Genomic DNA, 11,270 nt, shown 5'->3' on the forward strand with positions numbered 1-11,270 from the left:
CATAGTGGCTAAGACACTTGCCTGCTAACCAGACGGCTGGCGGTTCAAACCCACCAGCCACTCCTCGGAAGGAAGGTTGGGCAATCCTACTTCCTTAGTGATACTGCCTCGGAAACCCAAGGAGGGGTCGCTATGAGTCAGGTATGACTCGACGGCACATAACAACAACAACAAACGTGTTATTATTATTATTTTGTTATGGATAGCTCAAGCACAATGAAAAGGACAGAGAGTAACAATGAATGACTAGGTACCCACCAGTCAATGCTATCAATTCACACACTTCATCGTCCTTGATTTAGATATTTTCATTGAAATAATATATTTGAGGCTCCCCACATCATGTATTTTTGTACAACATTGATTCTTTCATTCTTTAGGGCCAGCATGAGATTAACTTGATTAGCATTATTCCTCTGCATTTTTTACTGTATTTAGTATTATTCTTCCATTAAGTTCCATTGCTTCACCTTTTAAAAAGTTTTATATAAACAGAATCATACAGTATATGGAATTCTACAATTATATCTCTTAAATATATTTGTAATAAGGGTTAATAGACTTAGTCCAATTTATTTCTTCATTTCCTGGTATGTATTATAGTTTTTGTCCTATCTATCTATCAATCATCTATCTATCTATCTTATCTATCAATCTTCTATCTATCTCTTGCCTTTGGTTTATGTATGTATGTATATATATACAGGCATATATATGGGCATATATACATATATCTATGTACATACATGCATATATATATAATACAGAGAGAGAGAGAGAGAGAGAGAGAATATGAAATCATGCATGAGAGATACCAACACATCCAAGATGCTACTGCTTCTGTGAGGCAAAGAGAGCAACAGAGAGTATTACAAATGGGTTGTTTCTGTTTCCATATTATTTTCTTACTTTTTAAAAAAAAAAAAACAAAGCTTCTAAAGCAGAACATCAGCAATACTTAATATTTGAAAGTGTAAGAGGTGGTCATTTTTTTATATTACACAATTTGTACTGTTCTAATTTTAAATATTTCACAATTTTATTAGCAGAAACAGATAACCTAGTGAGGCAGTCTGCTAAGTCTGCTGGGTCCCCATTTCCTTCCTCAGAGCCCTCAGATCCTGGTACCAGGAGTAATACCAAAGCTTTCCTAAATATGATGTATCAAGAAGCAGGGATAGGAAGATAAATTGAAGCTCACCAACTCTCCTCCTCACCACTAGCACAAGAATACAAGTAAACATCAAGAGAATTTCTTACCATTCATTATGCTTGAAAAGGGGCATCTTTTTTCTCAAGAAGAAAATTATTCTTGCCATTTTAGAGACAGAGTAAGAAACAAGTCAAATAAGACCTGCAAGCTCTGATGGTGTAGTGCCTAAGGCATTTGACTGCTAACCAGAAGGCTAGTTGTTCAAACCCACCAACCACTCCTCAGAAGGAAGACTGGGCAATGTATTTCCATAGGGATACTTCCTCGGAAACCCAAGGAGGGATCACTATGAGTTGAGTTGACTCTATGACAGTGAGTTTGGTTTTCTGTTTTAATATGGGGGGAGAGATACAAATAAACATGCTAGGGAGATGGGAGACAGGCAAAAGTCTGTGGGAGAATTGATTCTAATCATTTTATGCATATACTTTTCTTCAGTTTCCCCTGGATGAATGCGTAGTGAAACACCTGTCCTCCTTTGCAAACATTGACTAAGGGACTCTCGGTTACCTGCCTGGCATCACTGAAGAATGATGCTTAATGTCTGCCCTGGATGCTGGATGATGTAGCTGGAAGATCTGTCCTCAGGAAAGGCAGAGGGACCTAGTGAGGCTCCAGGCTCCTAGACAAGAAGATAATCTGTGGGCAGAGTCTCAGGTGTGTTGCTTCCTCACTTGGGGAGGGCTGTTGGGTGAGGTGGTCCCAGACAATTTGCAGACTCTATGTCCCTGGGTGCTCAATATCCAAAGTTCCTCATTAACCAAACACTTTTACCATCATTCTGATCCCAGGGCAGTACAAATACTGAAAGACTAAGCCAATAGTCAATGGGAATTTAGGATGGCAGATATCCTGCCCTTAGAAGCCAGGTATCTGCCATTTCCTTCTTTCTCCACTTGCTTCTGTTCACCTCCATTTCACATACCTTGCACACCAGTCTTTTGTTTTTATGCACAGCTGAAATCATCTCTTTCTCCTCATTGATATCAGGATATCTGATCCAACTTAAAGTGTAAAAATGTAGTTTGTATATGTGACCTAAGTAATGTATAACAGCTAAAACGTGTGAAAATGAAAATGCTTAAGAGTTTCTCTTTCTAAAGTCATTTAATATTTCCTGAACCTTACTCTTCATTCAAGGAGCTCTGGTGGCACAGTGGTTAATCCACTCAGATGCTAACCAACAGGTCAAAGGTCCAAACCCACCATCTGCTCAGTGGAAGAAATATGAGGCAGTCTGCTTCTATAAAGAACTACAGTCTGGGGAATCCTATGGGGCAGTTCTACTTTGTCCTATAGGGTCACTATGAGTTAGAATCAACTCAATGGCAGTGGATTTGGTTATTTTTAAACTTCATTCAACATAGTTAATGCAGCAGATTCTAATCTATTCTTTGTTGTCAATTATGGTTGTTATCAGTGTAGATAGAACTGTTACTCCCTCTTGAATTTCACAACCACCTTTTCCAATTTTGTCAAAATATTTTCAATGTCTATTTCTCTTTAAGGAGTTCTGGTAGCATAGTGCCTAAAGGCATTTGACTGCTAACCAGAGGGCTGGCGGTTCAAACCCACCAGCCACTCCTCGGAAGGAAGATGGGGCAATCTACTTCCATAGTGATACTGCCTCGGAAACCAAAGGAGGGGTTGCTATGAGTCGGTTCCGACTCAATGGCACATAACAACAACAATTTCTCTTTAAATTAGCAACTATGGGCTGAAAATATAGTTCCTCATTTTTAATAGAATTGCGAGAAATCACAGCATCACTGGCTAGGCACTGGTTTGCAGGCTTATCCATATTCTCAGTAAGTTTAGGTAAATAACAATGATTATTTAATAGCTGAAGACAGTGCTCCAAGTTAATATTTACTTAAAAACCTTTCTTCTTCTAATGAATTCATATTTTCATGTCATATCACATTATCTTTACCACAAGTTAATGGTTTCCATATCAACTTTGTTCATCTATAATCTTCTTCAGATATCATTTGAAAACCAAAGATAGCATTGTAATATCACCCTTTGCCATCTTAATGCCATTCACTTCAAACACATGAAATAACAGTAGAATATAACAAGATATATTGAGATCATTTTAGATAAGAGAGAGTGAGCACTGTCATAACTCACTGCCCTGGAATCCACTCCGACTCACAGGACACCTCAAAATTATAGGAAATTTGACCTAAGTGAAATGGCTGACCCAGAGTCTAGTGTCATACCTCATCTTAACTTCTGCTTCTTGCTAACAATCAATCTTTTACACAGAACTAACTTTATCACAAGTGATATCATAGCTGTTATCAGATGGATCTTGGCTCAAGGCAGGGAATACCAGAAAGATGTTTACTTGTGTTTTATTGACTATGCAAAGGCATTTGATTGTGTGGATCATGAAAAATTATGGATAACATTGAGAAGAATGGGAACTCCCGAGCACTTGATTGTACTCATGAGGAATCTGTACCTTGACCAGGAGGCTGTCGTTCAAACAGAACAAGGGGACACTACATGGTGTAAAATCAAGAAGGGAGTGCGTCAGGGTTGTATTCTTTCTCCACACTTATTCAATCTATATGCTGAGCAAATAATCCAAGAATCTGGACTATATGAAGAAAAACGTGGTATCAGGATTGGAGGAAGAATCATTAACAACCTGAGATATGCAGACGATACAACTTTGCTTGCTGAAAGTGAGGATGACTTAAGGCACCTACTGATGAAGGTTGAAGAATACAGTCTTCAGTATGGATTACATCTCAACATAAAGAAAACAAAAATCCTCACAACTGGACCAATGAGCAGCATCACAATAAGTGGAGAAAAGATTGAGGTTGTCAAAGAATTCACGTTGCTTGGTTCTACAATCGATGCCAACGGAAGCAGCAGTCAGGACATAAGACAACGTGTAGCATTGGGAAAGTCAACTGTGAAGGAACTCTTTCAAGTGCTGAGGAGCAAGGATATCTCCTTGAGGACTAAGGTGCACCTGACACAAGCCATGATATTTCCAATCACCTCGTATACATGTGAGAGCTGGACAATGAATAAGGAAGACCAAAGAAGAGTTGATGCTTTTGAGTTGTGGTGCTGGCGGAGAATGCTGAAAGTACTGTGGACTGCTAAAAGAACTACCATATCTGTCCTGGAGGAAGTGCAGCCAGAATGCTCCTTGGAAGCAAGAATGGCCAGACTTTGTCTCTCCTATTTTGGTCATGTTGTAAGAAGGGACCATTCCCTGGAGAAGGATGTCATGCTTGGTAGGGTGGAGGGTCGACGAAAGAGGGGGAGGCCTTCAAGGAGATGGATTGATATGGTGGCTGCGATGATGGGCTCAAGTATAGCTGGGATTGTGGGGCTGGCGCAGGATCGGGCAGTGTTTCGTTCTGCTGTGCATGGGGTCACTATGAGTCGGAAACGACTCGACGGCACTTAACAACAACAACAACCTTATCACAAAGGAACAAACCCTACCACCAAGGAAATATTTTTCTCTGAGGTTAAGTTAAAGGATGTAGTAGGGGGAAGGGGTCTTGATGCAAATGATAATTGAAACCCAGTTTGTAAAATGGAAATTTTTATAACCTATTCGCAGAGCCTGTGATCACCTAACAACTCTTTATTAGGTAGAACTTCTGGCATTATCCTCTGCACAAGTATGCTTTGTATCCATCCAATCCCCAAAAGAAAGCTGGAACAATGTAAGGAACGCTCCCTCTTGCTAGGTCCTGCCTTCCACCTAACTGATCACTGATCCATCAGTGGTAGCTCTATCCTGTTAGTTCCTTGCTCTGTTCTTTTATCAGTGAGAAGGCATCTTCCACTCTTTGGATTTGTGGGTTCACTTCTTGAGGTTTCCATGACTCTTCATTCAAATGTCTCCTAAGTTTTCAGTAAAACCTTTTCATTTTTCTGTAACAGAGTTTGGGAGTTTGACTCTGGGACAGTGGATAGATGGAAAGAGAGAGTGGGGGTGGGGAAACTTCCCATTCAGAAACAATCTGCAAGTTAATATTTAAATAGCCAGGAGGAAAAATAATTCTAAAATAGAGTGTCAATAAAATCAGCATTAACATATGGAGGCCAGCAGAAATAAATAGAAAGAAAGATGGGGCAAAATAGAAAGATGAGATAAAGGAGATAGACTGGGCTGATTACACAAACAGATGACAAGGGCAGATGCAAGGTGGCCACATATGGTGCTTTTGTAACAATCCTGGACAATGATGCTAGGAAGATGGCTAGGAAGATGATGAAACTTGTCTGAATTCTGGATATATTTTTAAGATATAGATAACAGAGTTTTCTGAAACACTGAGCACGGGATGTAAGAAGAAGAGAAAAATCAAAGACAATCCTAAATGAGAAAAAAGAAAAAAAAAACTGATTTAACATGAAAGAACAGAGTTTCCAACCACTGTGATAGGTAAGAGGCCTTGGTAAACATTATACTGAATGAAATAAGTAAGTCACAAAAGAACAAGTACTGTATGATGTCATTTATATAAAATAAGTAAATACATAGAAACCAAAGCTTACTAGTGCCTATCAGGGGTGAGAGGGAGGGGAGAAAGAGAGTCTTTGCTTAGAAAGCATTCAATGTATGTTGCTGGTGGTGGGATAATTTGGAAGAAGATATTGAGAATGGTGGGACAACTTGAAGAATGTAATCAATGTCACTGAACTGTACATGTAGAAATTGTTAAGTTGCTGTATGTTTTGTTGTGATTTTCAATACAATGAAAATTAAAAAACAAAACAAAACACTTGTGGAGATATTGCAATGATGAGAAATGAGTAGGGGAAAAAGCAGTTGGTACAGTGCTTAGCATATGGGACCCTCACAATGACATGTCCTCTTGTGACTTAGTGTGTATGTGTCACAAGCATTAGCACCTGACATCTTTTACTCCTCGGACAGCAGTGATGAGAGGGGCAGTTAAGGGAGGAAAAAAGAGGACATCCCTAGCCTAATAACTGAAAAGTTCAGGAAAGGATTTATATGCTGAGACTCTCATTGAGAATCTTGCTCATGTCGAGAAGCAGAAGGAAACACCTTAAATGAACATCAATGATAGAACTATTCATTTTGCATGGACAAGTGATGGAATATATAGCAATGAAAATGAACAAATTAGGTCTAGATGAATCAACACAAATAATGAAAACCTAACACAAAGAAAAAAAATTTTTCTAGAGCATGAAAACACAGGATGATAATACTTGCCTCAGTATGATGAAACGATACAACACTGATATACACTTTTCCTGGTATTGAACTATGAATATCACCTTGTTGTGTTCCAACGACTGCCTCTTGATCTATGTACAGTTTCCTCAGGAGCACAATTAAGTGTTCTGGAATTCCAATTCTTTGCAATATTAGCCACATTTTGTTATGGTCCACACAGTCTAATGTCTTTGCATAGTCAATAAAACATAAATGGACATCTTTCTGGAATTCTCTACTTTCAGCCTCCTAGATCCATCTGACATCAGTAATAACATCCTTTTTTTCCACATTCTCTCCTGAATCCTGGTTGAATTTCTGGCAGATTCCTATTGATATACTGTTGCAACCGTTTTTCAATTATCTTCAGCAAAATTTTTCTTGCATTTGTAATTCATGATTTTGGTCTATAATTTCCACATTCTTTTGAATCACTTTCTTTCCAGTGAGCATAAATATGGAACCCTTCCAATTGACTGTCCATGTAGTGGTCTTTCAAAATCTTGACAGAGACAAGTGAGCACATTCAGTTTTGGATCTGTTTGTTGAAACACCTCAGTTGGCATTTTGTCACTTCCTGGAGCCTTGCTTTTAGCCAATGCTTTCAGTGCAGCTTGGACTTCTTTCAGTAACATCAGTTCTTGATCTTAAGCTACCTTCTGAAATGGTTGAACATGGACCAATTATTTTTTGGTACAGTGACTCTATATACTCCTTCCATCTTCTTTTGATGTTTCCTGTATCATTCAGTATTTTGTCCATAGAATACGTTAATATTTCAGCTTGAAGGCTGAATTTTTTCTTCAGTATTTCAGCTGGAGAATTGTCAGTTGTGTTCTTCCCTTTTGATTTTCTAACTCTTGCTCTTTGCATATGTCATTATAATACTTTATTTTGTCTTCCAGAGCCATCCTTTGAAATCTTCTGTTCAGCTCTTTTACTTCATTATTTCTTCCATTTACTTTAGCTACTCTACATTGAAGTTGTTGTTGTTGTTGTTTTGCCGTCGAGTCGGCCCTGACTCATAGCGACCCCTCCTTGGGTTTCTGAGGCAGTATCACTACGGAAGTAGGATTGCCCAACCTTCCTTCCGAGGAGTGGCTTGTGGGTTTGAACCGCCAGCCTTCTGGTGAGCAGTCAAGTGCCTTAGGCACTATGCTACCAGAGCTCCTTCTACATTGAAGAGCAAGGTTTATAGTTTCTTCTGATACCCATGTTGGTCTTTTCTTTCTTCTCTTTTTTATGACTTTTTACCTCTTCATGTATGATGACCTTGATGTCATCCTACAACTCATGTGGCCTTTGGTCATTAGTGTTCAATATGTAAAATGTATTTTGAGATGGTCTCTAAATTCAGGTGGGATACACTCAAAGAAGTTGTACATTGGTTCGCCTGGACTTATTTTAAATTTTTTCAGCTTCAACTTGGGCTTCCATATGTGCAATTTATGATCTTTCCTGCAGTCAGTGCTTGGTCTTGTGAGTGATGATATTGAGCTTCCCCATCATCTTTTCCCACAGATGTAGTCTATTTGATTTCTGTGTGTATCATCAGTAAAGTCTGTGTGTAAATTCGTTGTCTTGAAAAATTCATGTGGTCTACTGCATTGTTTCTATCACCAAGTCCACATTTTCTAGCTTCTAATCATTCTTTATTTCCAATTCACATTCCAATCACCAGTAATTATCAATTCATCTTGACAGTATAGTTGGTCAATTTCAGACTACAAAAGGTAGTATACCTCTTCAGTTTCTTCATCAGTGGCATTAGTGGTTATGCATAGAACTGAATGATAGTCATATAAACTGGTGTCCCTTGTAAGCATATGGATATTATGCTATCACTGACAGAGATGTACTTCAGGATAGATCTTGAAGTGTTCCTTTGGATGATTAATGCAATGCCATTCCTTTTTAATTTGTCATTCATAATAGATCATATTATTCTGTGCTTCAGAATGGCCAATACCAGTCCATTTCAGCTTGCTGAGGCCAAGACATATCATTGGTATAGCTTCCAGCATCACAACAGCATGAAAGCTATCACAGTACGACAATCTGAGAGATAGGAAGTGGAAGCTGACATATAACTTGGAGAATCTCATTGACATAATTATCTTGCTTCTCTTAAAACCAACAAGTAATGCACATGACTTATGTTTCCATGAGGAAGTTTAAGTTTATGGATAACATTTTCTATTGTTCATGTCAGATATGGAGTGTTGACTAGGTGGACTGTCATCCCATGCTACATACTGACTTCATGAGTGTTGATAGAAAAACTTAGTTTAGAAGAAAAGACTTTAATTAAAAGAAAATATTAAAAATTTTTAAGGGAAATAGTGACATCTGAATGTTTAGGGATGTTAACTGTATATGATCCAGAGGCATTAACAGAGAGGTCAAGAGGCCTGGTAGAATCCCTGAGACTATGATCAGTAGCTACTCTTGAGGTCTGGAATTGACCCCATTCATGTGGATTCCAACCAAACAAAAGACAGGCACATGAGCTGAACATTTACATTAGGTAGATACTTTCTGGAGAGAGCAATCATGGGAGAATAGAAGGGCTGTGTATGCACCCGGAGACAGCTTTGGGGGTCAGGGGTGCACATGAGGGAAGGACACAAGGAAGAGGTTGTGATGGGGGAAGAAGTGGGAGGAGAGTTGTTGCATTGTGGGAGATAACAGTCAACACCATGAGACGAAATGTATGTGAACTGTTGTATGGAAGATGGATTTGCTTTGTAAACTTTCATCCAAATCACAATAAAATTAAAAAAACAAAACAAAAACAGAGAGGTCAAGAGAACCAACTCAGTAGTCAGATAATCTGAGCTCAAATACAATCGCTGATATGAACTCAATTTGTACTTTGTGTCTATGACATAACACCACAATTCCTAAGTGTACTCTTTTGTCGATGGGGGTGACAGCTTGAACTTATTCATCACTGACAAGCCCTTTAGGTGATTCTGAAATATTCTAAAGTTTTACAACCATTGATCTAAAAAGAAATTCCATAATTTTATTCTACTTGAAGGCATGGAATAATTCTGAAGGAATATACTTCATCTTCACAATTTGGTACAATGTGTGAAATAGAGTGGGTTCTCAATTAAAATTTGAACCTTTAAAAGGAGTTCATGGAAGAGAACAAAAGAGAGAAAAGGGATGCAGGGAGAAAACAAGTGGAGGAAAATATTTGAATGCTTAATTAAGTTCAAAATGTAGATGAGAGTATTTTTCTGAAGCAGTGGTTTTCAAACTACAGAATCACCTGGAAATCTTGTTAAAACATAATTATTGATCCTTATTGCAGAATTTATCAAAAGTAAGTCTGGAGTGTGTCCCGAGAACTTACATTTCCAATAAGATCCCAGCTGACGCTCTTTCTGGGCATCCAGGACCCACACATTTGATTATCTTTCACCACATCTTTTGCATCAGATTCACAAATGATATGGAATCAAGGAACAAAACAGAGGTTTCAGAACTCCTTCTTCGGTGATTGACAGAAGATCCAGACCTGCAATCCATCTTCATTAGCCTGTTTCTTTTCATACACCTGGTGACCCTTCTGGAAAACCTACTCATTGTCCTGGCTGTCATCTTTGACTCCCACCTCCACACCCTCATATATTTCTTTCTTTCCAATTTCTCCTTCACTGACATCTATTTCAGCACAACCACAATCCCAAAGATGCCAGTTAACCTAAAAGAAGAGAATCAGAGCATCACTTACACAGGATACTTCACTCAGGTCTGCTTTGTCTTGGTTTTTGCTGGTTTGGAAAATTGTCTCCTTACAGTAATTGGCTCTGACCTCTATGTGGCCATCTGTCATCCACGGAGGTACACCATCATCATGAACCCCCACCTCTGTAGTTCACTTTCTGTACTCCTCCCGTTAATTAGCATTGTGGACGCCCTACTTCAAAATCTAATGATGTGTCTATTCTTCTGCACAGACCTGGAAATTCCTCACTTCTCCTGTGAACTTGCTCAGGTTCTCAACCTCACCTGTTCTGACACTCTCAGAACTATATTCTACTGTACTGTGTAGCTACAGTTTGAGGTGATGTTTTTCTCTTTGGAATCATTTTCTGTTACACTCAGATTGTCTCCTTAGTCTTGAGAATGCTGTCAGCTGGTGGAAAGCATAAAGCTTTTTCCACCTATGGATCACCTCTCCATTGTTTCTTTATTCTATGGGACAGGCATTAGCATTTATATCAGTTCTGCTTTTACACACTTTTCCAGGAAGATGCAGTTCCCTCTGTAATGTACTGTGTCATTCGACAAATGATGAACTCTTTTATCTACAGCCTGAGGAACAAAGACATAAAAGGTGCTCTGAGAAAAGTTACTAGGAGAATATGACCATTTTAATGACTATATCATATAGGAGCTCTGGTAGCACAGTGGCTAAGACACTTGACTGCTAACCAGAAGGCTGGCGGTTCAAGCCCACCAGCCATTCCTTGGAAGGAAGATGAGGTAATCTACTTCCATAGTGATAGTGCCTCGGAAACCCATGGAGGGGTAGCTATGAGTCAGCTCCGACTCAACGGCACATAACAACAACAACAACAACAACATCTGTATTGGGCTTAGGATGGATCAAAGTGGATGGGCTACTTCTGATCCAGCACATCTGACTGCTTCACTGTTAAGTTCTTTTAAAATGATTAGATAACATAATGGCTAGGTATGCTTCAACTTATTCATGATAAACAGGGAAAATATTGATGCTTGCCAAGGATTTCTTTCTACGCAGATGCACAATCAACATAAAGGGAACCAGTAGTCAAGAAATCAAAT

The 11,270-nt window shown here is 38.8% G+C and overlaps 1 pseudogene; it reads left to right on the top strand.

Moving 5' to 3' along the window:
• LOC103212930 overlaps positions 1-10,829 on the top strand; it is a 15,148-nt pseudogene extending 4,319 nt beyond the window's left edge.
• Positions 10,830-11,270: the final 441 nt, after the last annotated feature.

Source organism: Orycteropus afer, unplaced genomic scaffold (genome assembly GCF_000298275.1).
Source record: "Orycteropus afer afer isolate SDZICR_OR568_19922 unplaced genomic scaffold, OryAfe1.0 scaffold01164, whole genome shotgun sequence".
Taxonomy (NCBI): Eukaryota; Metazoa; Chordata; class Mammalia; order Tubulidentata; family Orycteropodidae; genus Orycteropus; species Orycteropus afer.